The following is a 16,691-nucleotide window of genomic DNA, read 5'->3' on the forward strand; positions in this document are numbered from 1 at the left end:
TTGGTGATGTTATGTTAGATGATGTTATGTTATGTCAATGTTGTGTTATGTTATGTCAATGTTATGTTATGTACGTTTTCCCTCCGATAGGTCTACAGTTGTCTGACATTTGAAAACCTTATATTTAAACACCTCACCTACTAAATTAAACTCATTTTCAGAGATTACTTCGTCTTTTGCCACTAGAGGTAAGGAGGGGGCTAAGAGGTAGGGAGGGGTAGCTAAGGGGAAATATAGTAGAAGAAAAGACGAGTGAAAAAATCGTTCTCTGAAATGATATTAATTACAGTGTACAACAAAACCTGTGATAAAAGATCTCGTGAACGTTATATTACTGTGCAATATATTATTATTGACAATGTATTATATGACAGAAATTTGGTTTCCCAAACTGACTAAACTTTCTTGACATAGGTGAATGTGATAGAAGAGAGAGAGAGTGCAAATAAATAAGTGAAGGCGAAAGGATTGTGAGAGAAAAGGAGGGAGGAGGGAGGAGAAGAAGAGGAGGGAGGGAAGGAAGGGAGGGAAGGAGGAAAGGCAGTGACCCTTATAGGGTGGCACAACACACACACACACACACACACACACACTGAAGACTATTGTGTGGTGAACTAACTCAACACCACCACAACAGACACACGCGACAGATTACAACAATAAAACCCAACACTGCCGGGGGTAAAATACTCACACCAGCCCACAATGGTTAAACTAATGTGTATAAAAAAAAATAATAAAAAAAATAAATAAATCGGTTTTTTTTGGTAAATATTGAGATGATTGTCTTTTCATGTTGAGGTGTACTGATGTTACTAAGGTTAGATGGGCCCCAGTCCTCATAGGCCCCTAGTTCTATTAGACCCCAGTCCTAATAGACCCCAAGTCCTAATAGACCCCAAGTCCTAATAGACCCCAAGTCCTAATAGACCCCAAGTCCTAATAGACCCCAAGTCCTAATAGACCCCAAGTCCTAATAGACCCCAAGTCCTAATAGACCCCCAGAGTCCTAATAGACCCCAAGTCCTAATAGACCCCAAGTCCTAATAGACCCCAAGTCCTAATAGACCCCAGTTCTGTTAGACCCCACTTCTAATAGACCCCAAGTCCTAATAGACCCCAAGTCCTAATAGACCCCAAGTCCTAATAGACCCCAAGTCCTAATAGACCCCAAGTCCTAATAGACCCTTCCTCTAATACACACCAGCCCCCAAACACACACATACACAGTACAGTCTGTCGCCAGGTGAAGGAGGCGCCATCGTTAATTACGTCCGTGTGTTTCACTGTCCAGCGCCTTAACGATGTGAGAGGGAAAAAAACAATTGAAAAAGAGTAAAAAAAATCTTCCTAGTTAATCAGAAGTTAATTTCGCGCCTTCCTGTGTCTCGCGAATATAAACACTAAGTCAATATCGTCTTTAAACATGGCGCCGAGTGACCGTATTAAGGTAGAGTCTCTGTGTAAATTTGATGATATCTTATGGCATAAATACGCTATATAGTGAAACATCTATAAAACGGACTTCTCTCTCCAGTCAATTAATCTGGCATTATGTGACAGACTCCTCTTGATATCAACGAAAAATAAAATACATATATAAAAAAAATAATAATAATAATAAAAATTTCTCCCGAACATAATTTCCCCCAATGTTTCATCTCATATTTTTGACGGTAGCTTCACCTCTCGATTCACGTGGACAGGAAATTATTAAATTATTTCCACCATGAGAACTTCCTCTCTGATACATTCCCGAGTAACGAGTAGTCATGATGTGTTTTTTGTGTGTGTGTGTTTTTTCTTCAGTTTATGTCAGTGATTACTAGACGCGAGGGTAACATTTGTGTGTGAGGAATATTGAGGAGATGTCCGTGGCGGGTTGAGGTGCAGTCACCCGTGTGTGTGTGTCCACTGCCTCTCTCTCTCTCTCTCTCTCTCTCTCTCTCTCTCTCTCTCTCTCTCTCTCTCTCTCTCTCTCTCTCTCACACACACACACACACACACTACCACCGTCTTTTAATCTGCCCTAACCTAACCTTCAACAACTCAACAGTACCTTAACTAACCTAACACTAACCTAACCTAACCTAACTTAACTTCAACCCAACTCAACAGTACCTTAACCTAACACTAACGTAACCTAACCTAACACTAACCTAACCTAACCTAACTTAACTTCAACCCAACTCAACAGTACCTTAACCTAACACTAACGTAACCTAACCTAACACTAATCTAACCTAACCTAACCTAACCTAACCTAACCTAACCTAACTTAACTTTAACCCAACTCAACAGTACCTTAACCTAACACTAACCTAACCTAACCTCTCCCCCCCAGGTAATATCAGGTGGTTAATCTTCATGTGGTAATAAACTGGGCAGGGGGGGGGGAATATTCAGTTTATCCCCCAAAAATATGTAAAAAATAAAATCATCTCTCCACTACGTCTCCCTCCCTGGTATAGAATTTGTCCAGTTACGTGCAATAGTCTTTCAACACGTCTGAAGCTCCGAACTGCTGGAACGAATCTTTAAAGTTCTGTTTTGTCCATAGATTCGAACAGGTGTGTAATGGGATTTTAGCTACATACATACATACATACATACATACATACATACATACATACATATATACATACATACATACATCTGAGTGTCAGTAATAGCCTGAGCGATATATGACTGGGGTTAAAACAAAGAGTTCACTTCAGCTTCAACATATAGATGCTCGCTGGGGAAGGTTGGCTGTAGTGTGGATGTTTATTATTATTATCATTAGTAGTAGTAGTAGTAGTAGTAGTAGTAGTAGCAGCAGTAGTAGTAGTAGAAGTAGTAGAAGTAGTAGTAGTATGGTTGTTATTGTTGTTGTCATTATTATTCGTAAGCATAACGAGAACTCCTTCATAAAATCATAATAGAACAAGTGTGTCCATAATGAGTATATTTTATTTCTTTATTCACTAAACTCCTTAATATATGTTTAGTATTTTTAATCCCAAGTAAAACTGATCAGGAAATACACCATCAATATTTCCTCACGTTTCATTCGATAAAAAAAAAATTATATAAAAAATGAAAAATAGTGAAAAATGGAGATTAAGTTTCGTAAAGAGAAATGAGAAGTAATCATATAGCAGTGAGTTTTTCTTTAGGGTGTGTAATGAAGCAGTAGTGGGTGGGTGTCCTCTCTCACACGTCCTGGGAGCGAGGCAACAGAGCTCAGATCCCAGCACGATCACCACACCTCCTGACGCTGTCCTCAAGTCACGCGGCAGGTGTTGTGGGAAGTGTCACTCATGGCTGGAGATCATACGTGTATCTTCGTCCTTGTGTTAAGTTAATGATGTAATGAATCATCTTTAGGTTTATTATTAAGCTTCATCTGGGTTAAAGGTGTTATTAAATTTACCAAATTTAGTATAAGACTTTGAGTTAATGGTGTCACTTACCCTTACCACATTCGTCGGAGTGGAAAGGCCATTAAACCAATCGAAGTTGTTGTTATTTTAAGAACGATCTTCAAGTCTCAAGTTTTGGCGAGTTTTTTTTTTTTTTGAGGGTGAAGAAATTGTCTGAGATTGGACCAGGTGTTTATTTACCTAGGTAACGGTGATGGGTGCAGACGGCTGTGTCCAGAAATACTGAAAGAGCATCACTGGTGTATTTGGTCACACAACTGCCCGGAGTCTGATGGTGATGAACCGCCTCGCTGGATGAGACTTCGGTTCTCACGCAAAGGTTTCAGGACTCCGGGAGGGGTGGAGGGGGGGAGGGCATCAGCAGCGCACAACACCTCGGCAGCGAATGTGTCAATATTGAGTTTGGGTAGCGAGTGTTATCAGCAGTTTCAGGTTAAGTTTGGTCAGACTAAAAACAGGTGCAAAGACAACAAGCCTGAGCCAAGACAGTGTTGATCTTAAGCTTGCCATGTGTGTGTGCAGCCCCCCATGACGCTACACTATACAACCCGTGGGGGGGGCGTACAGGTAACAGTTTAAGTCCAAAATCGCAGCAGAATTAAGAGTAGATGGAGGTGTGTGCGTGAGGACGGGCCGTGTATATGACAAACACAACGTTGTCTCATCACTGCCTGTCCCTGAGCTTCGACTCCCTCACTGTGGCGAGCTAATATAACATCACCTTTGGTATATACACTCACGCGGACCAGCTGATACTTGTGTTAACACCATAGCAAATATATATATACGTGACTTAGAATTGGTTACCCATAAGAAAAGAGTTAAAAGTGTAGGTGGTCTCCTCTCTGGTGAGCCAATACGCTACACCACACTATTCCATGTTATCTGTGACCTTGTGAAAAATTAAGTAGGTGTCCCCCCCCCCCCACTTCCCTGCGAGCTGACACACCTGTATGCATGACACAATAATGACACATCCAGACAGCGAAAAACTCTTCCAGGATGTGTCGTCTCCTCCCAGGCGTGAGACAACGTGCCATATGACATTGACGTTAAGTGTTGACATCTGGGGAACGCTCCACGACACAGAGAACACGACACAGGCACGACAGCTGACACTCATAAGCGGACACCATCACAGTATAGTATAATATCTTCATGAACAAGAAAAGTGAGAAATTATTTATTACTCATACAGTTATATCATATATAGTAACTCCTCCTGAGACAGACGGACAGACACATAGACAGATAGAAGACAGACAGACAGACGTGTTGAGCGGGGAGGTCTTGAGAGGTTCACAAAACACCATTGTCCCGTGAGGTGGTGAAGTGACTCAACTTTTTCTGATATGATATAACTCTTGTCTGACTCTGGTAACGAGTCAATCTTTCTCGTTCATTTCTCCATCTAAATTAGGCTTTTATTGGGTCGTTTATGAGTCATTCGAATCACTGAGTAGCGATGTGACTACAGTCTCCAAATAACGACAACCGCAACAACAACAACCATCACCACAACAACAACACCAACCACCCCACAACAACAACAACCATCACCACAACAACAACAACAACCACCCCACAAGAACAACAACCATCACCACAACAACAACAACAATAAAATTAATGGCTTTTCTCTGTCTGTTAGGTTAGGTTAGATTAGTATAACTTTAGGTAAGATTAGATTTGATTAGTGTTAAGTTAGTTAATCGTAAAGGTGAAACAAGCTAGGGGATCTAATGGTCAGGTAATCCTAAATATTTAAACTTGTGGACCAACACATTGAACACACATATGATAAGGTGCATGACATAGTTCCCGGTTAGGTTAGGTTAGGTTACGTGCAGGAAAGGTGTTTATTTTTATCTTGTTTGACGAGCCAAATTAGAGGTTCAGATAAAATAATAATAATAATAATAATAATAAACGGTTTATTAATAGAGTGTGGGTGTGTGTGTGTGTGTGTGTGTGTGTGTATGTGTGCGCGTGCGTGTGTGCGTGTGTGCGTGTGCTCAGGGATTCAGAGTGTCCAAATGTGATAACAAATTGTATTAGTTTATTCCCACTGTGGTGTGTCTGTATCCTCTCGTGTTGTGGGTTACCTAAAGATGATACACCTACGAGTATCTCACCTGGTGATTAATTAAGCTATACCTGGAGAGGGATTAGTTGAGGTTGGGTGAACGTTAAGGTATGTGAGCATCAGGTGAAATAAACTGGGGTGTCTAAAGGTGAAATAAGCTGAGGTGTCTAATCTTCAGGTGAAATAAGCTGGGGTGTCTAAAGGTGAAATAAGCTGAGGTGTGTAATCTTCAGGTGAAATAAGCTGGGGTGTCTAAAGGTGAAATAAGCTGGGGTGTGTAATCTCCAGGTGAAATAAGCTGGGTGTTCTGGGGTGTCAAGGTGAAATAAACTGGGGTGTCTAAAGGTGAAATAAGCTGAGGTGTCTAATCTTCAGGTGAAATAAGCTGGGTGTCTCTTCAGGTGAAATAAGCTGGGGTGTGTAATCTTGAGGTACATCAGCTTTCTTTTATTGTGTTTCCTGATTTACCTTCACGGCTGGAGGCGAGGGTCGGATTTCCTCTTTGCTTTCTATTCGGATAACGATCTCTGTCAGCTGTGTCCATCGGCGGTGGTGGCGCTGTAAGGTCAGGCGAACGTCCGTGTAATAGAGACCGAGCGTGGTGGTGGTGGTGGTGGTGGTGGTGGTGGTGGAGCGTGGTGGTGGAGAGTGGTGGTGGTGGAGAGTGGTGGTGGTGGTGGAGCGTGGTGGAGCGTGGTGTGGTGGGAAGTGGTGTTTGTTTAGCCTAGATCGAGCGCTTGGGCTGCCACGTGTGATGTTTGATGTAGCCTTCATTAACCCCAGCCAGCGTAGCCCCCTGCCCTCACACCAGCCCGTCCTCGCTCAGCCATACCCCAGCCCCCAGGAGGCAGAGAGGGAGGATGGGAAAGGGGAAGGAGGCAGAGGAGGGAAGGAGTGGGGAACGAAGAAGAGGGGGGTGGAAGGAAGAAGGAAGAAGGAAGGAGGGGGTGCTGTTACAAGACAACACACCGTGACAGAACCTCTCGTACACCGTCTACAGTAGGTAACAACACTCCTTCATGTAACACACTGTCACCACCACCGCCAACAACAAAACACCAGATTAAACACCTCACCGCTCTCTCCTGTTGCCAAGAGATGCTGGGGGAGACTACACTAGGAGGAGACAGTGAGGGAGGAGACACTAAGAGGAGACCCTGCAGTAGGAAGGTTCAACACGTGTATGTAAGTAGAGTGTGTCTCCAGTACAACACAGTTAAGGCGTCAAGTATAATGTCAACTCCCTCTACTCTTACAGTTACTTTCTTAATAGATACCACGTCTCTGTATCTGTGTTGTGGAAGCCTCAAATATCACGTAGAGAGCAGCAGTATCACTCGAGGGGAGATTTATAATGAGGTACATAACTGATCAGCCGGGGAGTGTATAGGAATGTCATTCAGGTGATGGGGGGGGGGGCTGTCTGGGAAAGCCAAGAGTCAGCGTGCCCCGAGGCCTTGAACCGTACGTGGTAGTGGTCGTTGTAGCAGGATAGCGAGTTGCTCCTTATTGACTTAGTACTATATTGTAGAGTGTGTAGACATTGGTATTTCTCACTGTATGTTATTCTACGTCAATACAGGAAACTACAGCAAGCGGGTTCTTTCCTCTACGATGATATATTCAGGTTTGTGTAGTAGACCATGACATCTTGATCTGCCTAGTCCTCGTCCAGTCGCTCTTGGCTGTGTTTCTTGTCCCAGCACTTGTGGGTTTTCGTCAGGGTTTACCTTCGTTATTGTGGCTGAAGATATATTTATTCAGTGTAACTATGTGGCATGAAGTGTGTCAAGTCTCTCTCTCTCTCTCTCTCTCTCTCTCTCTCTCTCTCTCTCTCTCTCTCTCTCTCTCTCTCTCTCTCTCTCTCTCTCTCTCTCTCTCTCTCTCTCTCTCTCTCTATCTTTATTTGCTCTTCTCTCAAGGTAAAATCCTCCTCATCCAAGATTTGTCACCCTGGGGACCCCCCATCCACTCACCACGCCCCTCACTCACACTCACCGCCCCTCATCCACCCCCCCTCCCTCATCCACCACAGTTGAGGGGTGTGAAAGTCTATTGTTTTTGTCTTGGCAGATGTTTGTATAAATCAAAAAATTACGCTTGACTTCCTCACTTTTCCCACCCCTCCAGCATGGCAAGTGTGTGTGTGTGTGTGTGTGTGTGTGTATGCTCTAATAATAATTAACGGTTTATTGAAAAACTTGGCAGCCAGAGGCTGAAAATATACAGTTACATATTTGGGGAATGGGTTACGAATTACAAATAATATACAAGTGACATAAGTGACACAAATAGGACATATAGTAACTTAGATGGGGATCAGCTCAAAATACAGTTCATTTCAACATAGTGACAGTGTAGGGAGCAGTGTTTACTGGGAGTGAATACACTGATTTATTACATGTTATTGATAATTTTTACAATGGTTGGGACTGGGCTGTTCTTATAGCGATCAGTTCGTGCACGTATGGGCTGGATGCGATTGTGGTGTCGAACAGCAATTCTCGGACAGGGGATCTCAGGTGGTAGTAGGGGCCGGTGTCGGGGATGGTGTAGAAGCTTCTTACCAAATTTGCAGATGAGGCCGTGGTGATGGTCAGTGAGAGTCGAAAGGGTCAGTGTGTTGAGCGCTTCTTGATATGTGGAGTAGGAAGGGGAGAGAATAATCTTGCATGCCCTCTTTTGCACTTTTTCTAGGTGTTTACGTTGTGTGGCATTTAGGGAGGAAGACCAGGTGGGGGAGGCATAGGTGAGCTTGGGAAGTATGAATGTTGTGTGTACACTGAGGAGCTCGTGTGCGGGAACTCCGAGGGACTTGAGTCGGCGGAGGAGGTGGAGACGGAAACTGGAGGATTTGACAACTTCACTGACGTGTGGTTTCCAATTTAGTTTGTTGTCTATGGTGACGCCGAGGAGCTTCGTGGAATCTACAACCTGGAGTGTGTTCGGACCTAGGGTAATGGAAGGAGGTGGGACAATGTCGGAGGAGAGGTTGATGTGCATAACCATGGTCTTGGTATGGTTGATGGTGATATGGTTGTTGGTGGCCCAGTTTTGGAGACTGTTCAATAAATCCTGAAGGGCGGTATAGTTGGGAGCAGAATTGTTGACGCTGATCCCAATGGTGGAGTCGTCGACATATTTCCAGCGAGCAGGGGTTTCTCTTAGGGCATCATTGATGGGCATAAGGAAGCAGAGTGGTCCCATCTTGGTGCCTTGGGGGACGCCACAGGTGAGTGACTGAAAGGTGGAGACAGCCCCTCGGAAGCGTACAGCTTGGCGTCGGTCACTGAGGAAGTCTGTAAGCAATGGTATGAGACTTCTCCGAAGCCCGAGGTCAATAGCTTTGTTTATGATTATATTGTGGTCGACTAGGTCAGAACGCTTTAAATGTAAAATCAATAGAAGAGCTGAAAGCAGCCACATACGTCTTTCGTTTCTCCAGATGGCGGTATATGTAGTTGAGAAAGCTAACAAGACAGTGAGTGGTGGAGGAAGTTTTTCATATTGCCAATTTGCTAATGATCTATGCCGCCTGCAATATCAGCATACGCTCAGTCAGACAAGAAACTTTAGCAGATTAAGCTGGGTAATTGGGGTGATGGCAATGGGTCGTAGCTGATTTAAGGATTGTGGGCTGGTTGACTTGGGCACTGGTGATACATAAGAGGTCTTCCAGTCAGCTGGGCATCTGGCTTGACTGAGAGAAGCATTGATGATGGAGCAGAGGGGTGTGTGTGTGTGTGTGTGTGTGTGTGTGTGTGTGTGTGTGTGTGTGTGTGTGTGTGTGTGTGTGTGTGTGCGTGTGTGTGTGTGTGTGTGTGTGTGTGTGGTGTGTGTGTGTGTGTGTGTGTGTGTGTGTGTGTGTGTGTGTGTGTGTGTGTGTGTGTGTGTGTGTGTGTGTGTGTGTGTGTGTGTGTGTGTGTGTGTGTGTGTGTGTGTTTCATCTCGTGGCTGCCATCATTAGGTTAATAGGTTAGGTGTAGGCTTTATAGGCCTGTGGTTTAATTGGGTTGGTTTAGTTTGGGTTTGATTAGGTTTATACTCTCTATGTTTAGGTTTGATTTAGAATTTTAGAACTTTATTTGAGGTGGTTTGGTTTGGTTAGGTTTTGGTTACGATAAGCTGGATCATGGTTAGATTAGTGTAAGCTTGGGTAAAGATAGGTTAGGTTAGGTTAGATTAGGTTAGATTAGGATAGGTTAGATTAGGTACTTTATACAGAACGAGTTTTTATTATCACACACACACACACACACACACACACACACACACACACACACACACACCGGGTCATCATAAGGAAGCTCTCTCAACAGTAGACCAGTGTGGTGGGGGTCGGTCATCACGCCGTGTTGGTAGGAAGGGAAAACTCGTCCTGGTCGGGAGTCTTGAGTCGGCCGAGCAATTTCTTGTTTTTTTTCCTCTCAGATTCTCTTCTTTTTTCATAAGGTAGAGGAGGAGAAAGTTGAGGGAGGTGAGAGAGGCAGTTGACCTCACGTGCCTGTGGTCGGGATCCAGTTGCCCCTACTAGAGGCTTGTTGGGAGAGATTATAATATTATGTGAGGAGTGTTGGCTTCAAGGAGTGTTACTTGTATATGATGGTGGCAGTGTTGATATCTTGTTCATAGTAATAATAATAATACCAGGAAGACTGTAGGGGCTACGTCCTCTGATTTAACACACCGTTACAGAATACCTCACCAACATGGCCAGTCTTTTGGTAAAAACGTTGTCCATATTGCCCAGGAGACGGTGTGTGTGGTGGCAGGACGAGTATGTACCCACGTCACTGCTGAAAGACGGGACTAACACGCCATCATTAAGCACAACACTTTCCTAGTCTCAAAAATTTTATTTTTATTTTCATGGATTTTCTAAGGTGCTCACTTGAGGTTTAACTGTCTATTACGTTATATATATATATATATATATATATATATATATATATATATATATATATATATATATATATATATATATATATATATATATATATATACATATATATATATATATATATATATATATATATATATATATATATATATATATATATATATATATATATATATATATATATATATATATATATATATATATATAATGACGTGTTCGCCCGTCTGCGTATTTGTTCCAGCCTTAGCTCCAAAGCTGAAGCAGTTAGAGACATTAAACTTTACACACATATTACACGGGTCCTAAGGGTTGTGCACCTTGGTACACCTATTGGCCACAGACCCCAGGGTGGTCCGGGCAGGAACCAAAAACCTTCCCCGACTGAGATATATTAGTTCATGTCACCACGGCGATTGTGGGAGGTGGTTACCCGTGTGTGTGTGTGTGTGTGTGTGTTGGAAACATAGTCACAATAGCTTTATGCATTAAATTCCCTCGTTAGCCATTACATAATGGAATCTGCCTTACCAGAAAATGGATAAGGAATCTTCAGTTAGTGTTCTAGTTTATGATGGACGTCAGGTGAGTCGTCACGGCACAGCGACAGATTCACCGACATTTTTTTTTCTTTTCAGTGACGGATATACAGGTACTGAGTTTTCTCTTTAAGGTCAACACCACCACCTGTAAACGCCACCACCTGTAAACGCCACCACCTGTAAACACCATCACCTGTAAACACCACCACCTGTAAACACCACCACCTGTAAACACCATCACCTGTAAACACCACCACCTGTAAACACCCAACAAATTGTAAACACCACCACCTGTAAACACCATCACCTGTAAACACCCACCAATTGTAAACACCACCACCTGTAAACGCCACCACCTGTAAACACCATCACCTGTAAACACCACCACCTGTAAACACCACCACCTGTAAACACCATCACCTGTAAACACCACCACCTGTAAACACCACCACCTGTAAACACCCACCACCTGTAAACACCACTACCTGTAAACATTCACCACCTGTAAACACCATCACCTGTAAACACCTCATCACCTGTAAACACCACCACCTGTAAACACCACCACCTGTAAACACCACCACCTGTAAACACCACCACCTGTAAACACCACCACCTGTAAACACCACCACCTGTAAACACCACCACCTGTAAACACCATCACCTGTAAATAAAACAACTTAGTACTGGGATAAAATAAAAAGAGATATAACCAGAAAAAAAAGAAAAATCTGTAATTTGCTTAAAAAAGGAAGAAAAAATCAAGTGAAACATAGAATCACGAAACGAAAATTCAATTATCACCAAAACATAACATTATGAGCAGAACTAAAGCGTAATTATCACCTGGACGACATGAGATCAAAATTACACAAGAAGGAAGTCGTCCCACCTTGACCTCTCCACCTCCCTCCCCCTCATAAAAAAATAAAAATTCTTCACCATGGGAATGATAACAGTTCAATTACCACAACAAGTGACTAATTTACTCCATAATTACAAGATACGTAATGTAATATGAGACAGAATTGATTACTACCTGTTAAATTACTATTAATACCAAGTCAAACGAGTATTTATGTTTTAACTCTATACCTGTGTACCTAACCTAACCTAACCATATTTCTCCAGGGAAACACTTATTCTTGCTAACAGAAGTTGGTTCCTGTTTTCTGACTAAATAAAAATTCTTCTTTCATATCTTGAGTCCTATATGTACCGGACGTCGACAAGTGGCTGAGTACAGTTATAGATAATCCGGTTGAGTCATCACGCTGAGTCGTCAAGATGACCAGAGATGCTTCTTTGGTATCCGTCATCACTTGATTCTTTACACCTGATAAACCCCAGATTCTTCAAACCCCAGATATATAAATCCATAATGTATAAATAATTAATATAAATCATTACAATTACATTAGGTATTTACACTTCATATGGTAAGACTACCCGTTGTGTCCTGACTATCTTGGAGAGCTTAAGTTAACTCATCAGGTTCAGGAAATATATGATGAATCAGTCTTAGTCACTGCAAATAGCAAGAGTTAAGAGAGACAATATCAAGATCGGATGAATATTTCTGGATCTTATCAAAGTCATGAGGGGAGTCTCTTAACCAACCAAATGACTTGTGCTCATTCATATTTCCAGTACCCATGTGTCATATACCCACTGTATCAAGACTTGTTGTCATCCTGTACTGTATGTCTGGTCTAGGATGTCTGTCTGTCTGTCTCTTTAGTCATCATCCTCATCGTCTTCACCCCCTCGTAGCCTCACATACAAGGGGCTGCTGGACCTCCTTGGGCGGCCTCTATACACGAGTACTCCCCAGGATAAAGGAGTTGGGTGGCTGAGTCTGCTCTATGTGGCGGTCTTAAATGGGTGATTGCCATTAGCGTTAGGTTAGGTTATGTTTGGTTAGGTTAGCGTTAGGTTAGGTTATGTTTGGTTAGGTTAGCGTTAGGTTAGGTTATGTTTGGTTAGGTTAAGTTGCCATTAGTTTAGGTTAGCGTTAGGGTGGTTCATCTTCGGTGTGTGTGTGTGTGTGTGTGTGTGTGTGTGTGTGTGTGTGTGTCGTCTTCACGGTTCACTGCTGCTGCTCCAACACATATTTTTGTCCTACATTTTTCTAAGGGTTGAGATAATTCCACACTCTGCTTTCTCTTGCATAATTTCCACTTAGTTCATTGACCCTCTCCTCTCGCAGCCTCCTCCTCCTCCTTCCTCCTCCTCCTCCTCCTATTCTCCTTCCTCCTCCTTCTTCTCCTCCTCCTCCTATTCTCCTTCCTCCTCCTTCGCCCTCCCTCTGATCACCCGCAGCCTTGAGGTCAGTGTCACGGGGTTCCTGTCCGACACACACACACACACACACACACACACACACACACACGACAACAGTAATTATCTTCTGGTCTATAACTTGTGTCTCCATTAGTCTATATTTTTGTGTGTTTAACTTGTCAAAATGTTCACGTTAATGTTGCTGGTGGATGATGGTGGATAAGTTGAGTCTGGTGGTGGATGACGGTGGATAAGTTGAGTCTGGTGGTGGATGACGGTGGATAAGTGGTGGATGATGGTGGATAAGTTGAGTCTGGTGGTGGATGACGGTGGATAAGTGGTGGATGATGGTGGATAAGTTGAGTCTGGTGGTGGATGAGCATGGAATGTGGAGAGTGAGGTTAGGAATAATTATCATGAGGGGCTACAGGATATTAAGGTTAGGTTAGGGTTAGGTTAGGTTAGGTTAGGTTAGGTTAGGTTAGGTTAGGGTTTGGTTGGGTTAGGTTAGATGATTAAGTTAAGCCGGGGAGTCATTTCGGGGGATTTTTCCAATAAACTCTTAAATCTGAGGAAAAAATCTGGTAGAAGGAAAGTGTTGTGTTATTGTAAAGAGGAGGGGGGGGGGTGTTGTGTCTGGCAGGGGTGCGTTGGTGTGCACTCAACACACTCTACGCCTCACGCTCGAGTCAACCCTTTACATTTTTCAGTTTAGATAAGCATTGCCTGCAGGGTGGAGGAGTATGTACGAGGGGAAGGATTTTTGAAGGTTAAAGGAAATAAAAACAAGAAAAAAATTACTCGTTTAAAAAAAAATTATTCAGGAACGATAATACAACGATGGTGATTTCCTGTTTGTGTGTAAGACCACAGGTGGTGTGTGTGTGTGTGTGTGTGTGTGTGTGTGTGTGTGTGTGAGAGAGAGACTATAGATGCCCTGCTCCCGATGTATAAGATTTACATTAATTTTATAAGAACATATTTAGGAACAATATATTTCAGTGACTATTATGGAACAAATCACTGTAATGAAAACTCCCCGTCACTGTCATTCTCACCGTTACTCACTGCTGTTACCCGTAAATGAACTGTCACTGTCTTCAGATTGCTCATCATCTTCACTACCACCCAAAACATTATTGAATGACTCGCCAATGATAGAGATTAAAAACACGATCGTTAAAACACTGAATTTTTCGTAAACACAGTAAGTTACACTGGGAGTATTTTAATATTGTTTATTTTTTAAAGGTTTATGTACGATGAGGTAGACAATCACGCCACTTCAGCATCTACAGCACCACCACCAAGCACCTACAGCACCACCACCTTCCTCACCTCGTTCTGGCTCTCTGACGGAAGGAAAATGACCACAGATAAGTGCTAATAATTTTCCTTTTTTCCCGTAGATAATAAACTAAAATTAAACTATACCCACATTTTTTCCCCACCTGTATTAACTAATGTACTTTGAGATAAGATAATAATTTCCTGAAGCAAAAATGAACGATGAGGAAAAAAAAATATATACTTTTAAACATTTAGAATCAATATAGTGTATTATAGGTTCAAGACATAGCAAACATCCAATCACCTTGTTGTTGTTTGTGGTGCTTCGGTGATCAAATGACTCATTAAACACGGGTATTAAAGTCACAGGAACAAACAACAACTCTTCGTGGTTTAGTGAGTAACATGACCAGCACTAAATGATACCTGTAGGACGGTGGTAATGATATACAGGTAAGGCCTCATAACACGTGTTCAACCAAGATACTGTTTTCTCCTCGTGTTGACAATAAATATGAAAGAATTAGTATTATGGTTGATATCTGTTTGGTTGTTAATAATTTTTTGGTGTTTGGGTTGAGTCGAGTTGGGTTGAGTCGAGTTGGGTTGAGTCGTGTTGGGTTGAGTCGAGTTGGGTTGAGTCTTGTTGGGTTGAGTCGTGTTGGGTTGAGTCGTGTTGGGTTGAGTCGAGTTGGGTTGAGTCGTGTTGGGTTGAGTCGTGTTGGGTTGAGTCGTGTTGGGTTGGGTTAGGTTTGGTTAGGTTAAGTGAGAAATAACATAGTATCGCCAAGACTCACGTTAAGTAAAAAGTTATAATTGGTTACACTTGACGTTTAATGATCAGTGTTGTGGTGACGTGAGGGGAGGAGGGAGGCTACCTGTAGTGAAGATGATGACGGTGACGTGGATATGAGAAGAGACAAACAGACAAACAGACAAAACGAAAGAAAGAGAGAGAGAGGGATGGGCAGTGAAAGATAGACAGAAACAGACAGACAGAGAGAGAGAGAGGAGAGAGAGAGAGAGAGAGAGAGAGAGAGAGAGAGAGAGGAGAGAAGAGCAAGGAATGTGGATAGTGAGGTGAGGAATACTCATTGTGAGGGGAGAGAGGAGGTGTGTGGCGAGGAGGAGTGGGAGGGAGAGAGAGGGGTGGAGGGGAGAGTGTTAACCTCACCCAACCCAATGTACCTCTCACCCCAGTCTCAGTCGTGTGTGTGTAGTAGTAGTAGTAGTGTGTGTGTGTGTGTGTGTGTGTGTGTGTGTGTGTGTGTCTGTGTCTCCCCACCCCCTCCCTCACCCCTTCCTCACCCACTTCCTCACCCTCCCTCACCCCTCCCTCACTCCTCCCTCACTCCCCCTCACCCACCTCCCTCACCCTCCCTTACTCCCTTCCCTCACTCCACTCCCTCACCCCCTCCCTCACCCCTTCACGCCCAAACAGGAGAAAATCACAGTCTCCCCCACCCCCTCTGTAAGCCGTACACAGTGTTGCCATCTCCGGCTTTCTTGGTTCCAGTGGTACCAATTAAGCGGCGATCATCACAAAGAAAGTGCCAGAACGGGGACAACGAAGGGGGTGGTTAGGGGGGTGATTAGAGGGTGGTCAGGGGTGAAAGGGGGTGGTTAAGAGATGAAAGAGGTAGTGGGTGGAGTGTAAAGTGGTAGGTGGTGGAGGTAAATCGCAAGGGGTGGTAAAGGGGGTGGCAGTGGTAGTGGGTGGTGGTGGTGGTGGTGGTGGTAGATGATAATATATGGTAGGTACAGTAGGTAGTAGATGATGGTGGTAGGTGATGGTGGTAGTACTGGGTTGAGATGGTAGATGGTGGTAATGGCAACTAATGATGGTGGTGGTAGTGGCAAGTGGTGATGATGGTAGTGGGTGATTGTGGTAGTGGGTGATTGTGGTAGTAGGTGGTGGTAGAAGATGATGGTGGTAGTGGTGGGTGATGGTGTATCCTCGTCACCCATCAAGAAGAATAACATACCCACGTGTCACCCATCACCTGCCTGATACACTGTTGACTCACCCGTCTTGTTCCTCCCGTCACTTGATGCCTCCTGTCTGTCTCAAGTCATAAAAAAGACAGTCACACACACAACAAACTTTCTTCCACTACCAGTTCATTTCACCTGATGATTAAACACTCTAACGCTACCTGGAGGAGTTT

The sequence above is a fragment of the Homarus americanus genome, unplaced genomic scaffold, assembly GCF_018991925.1.
Source record: "Homarus americanus isolate GMGI-L3 unplaced genomic scaffold, GMGI_Hamer_2.0 scaffold30535, whole genome shotgun sequence".
Lineage (NCBI taxonomy): Eukaryota > Metazoa > Arthropoda > Malacostraca > Decapoda > Nephropidae > Homarus > Homarus americanus.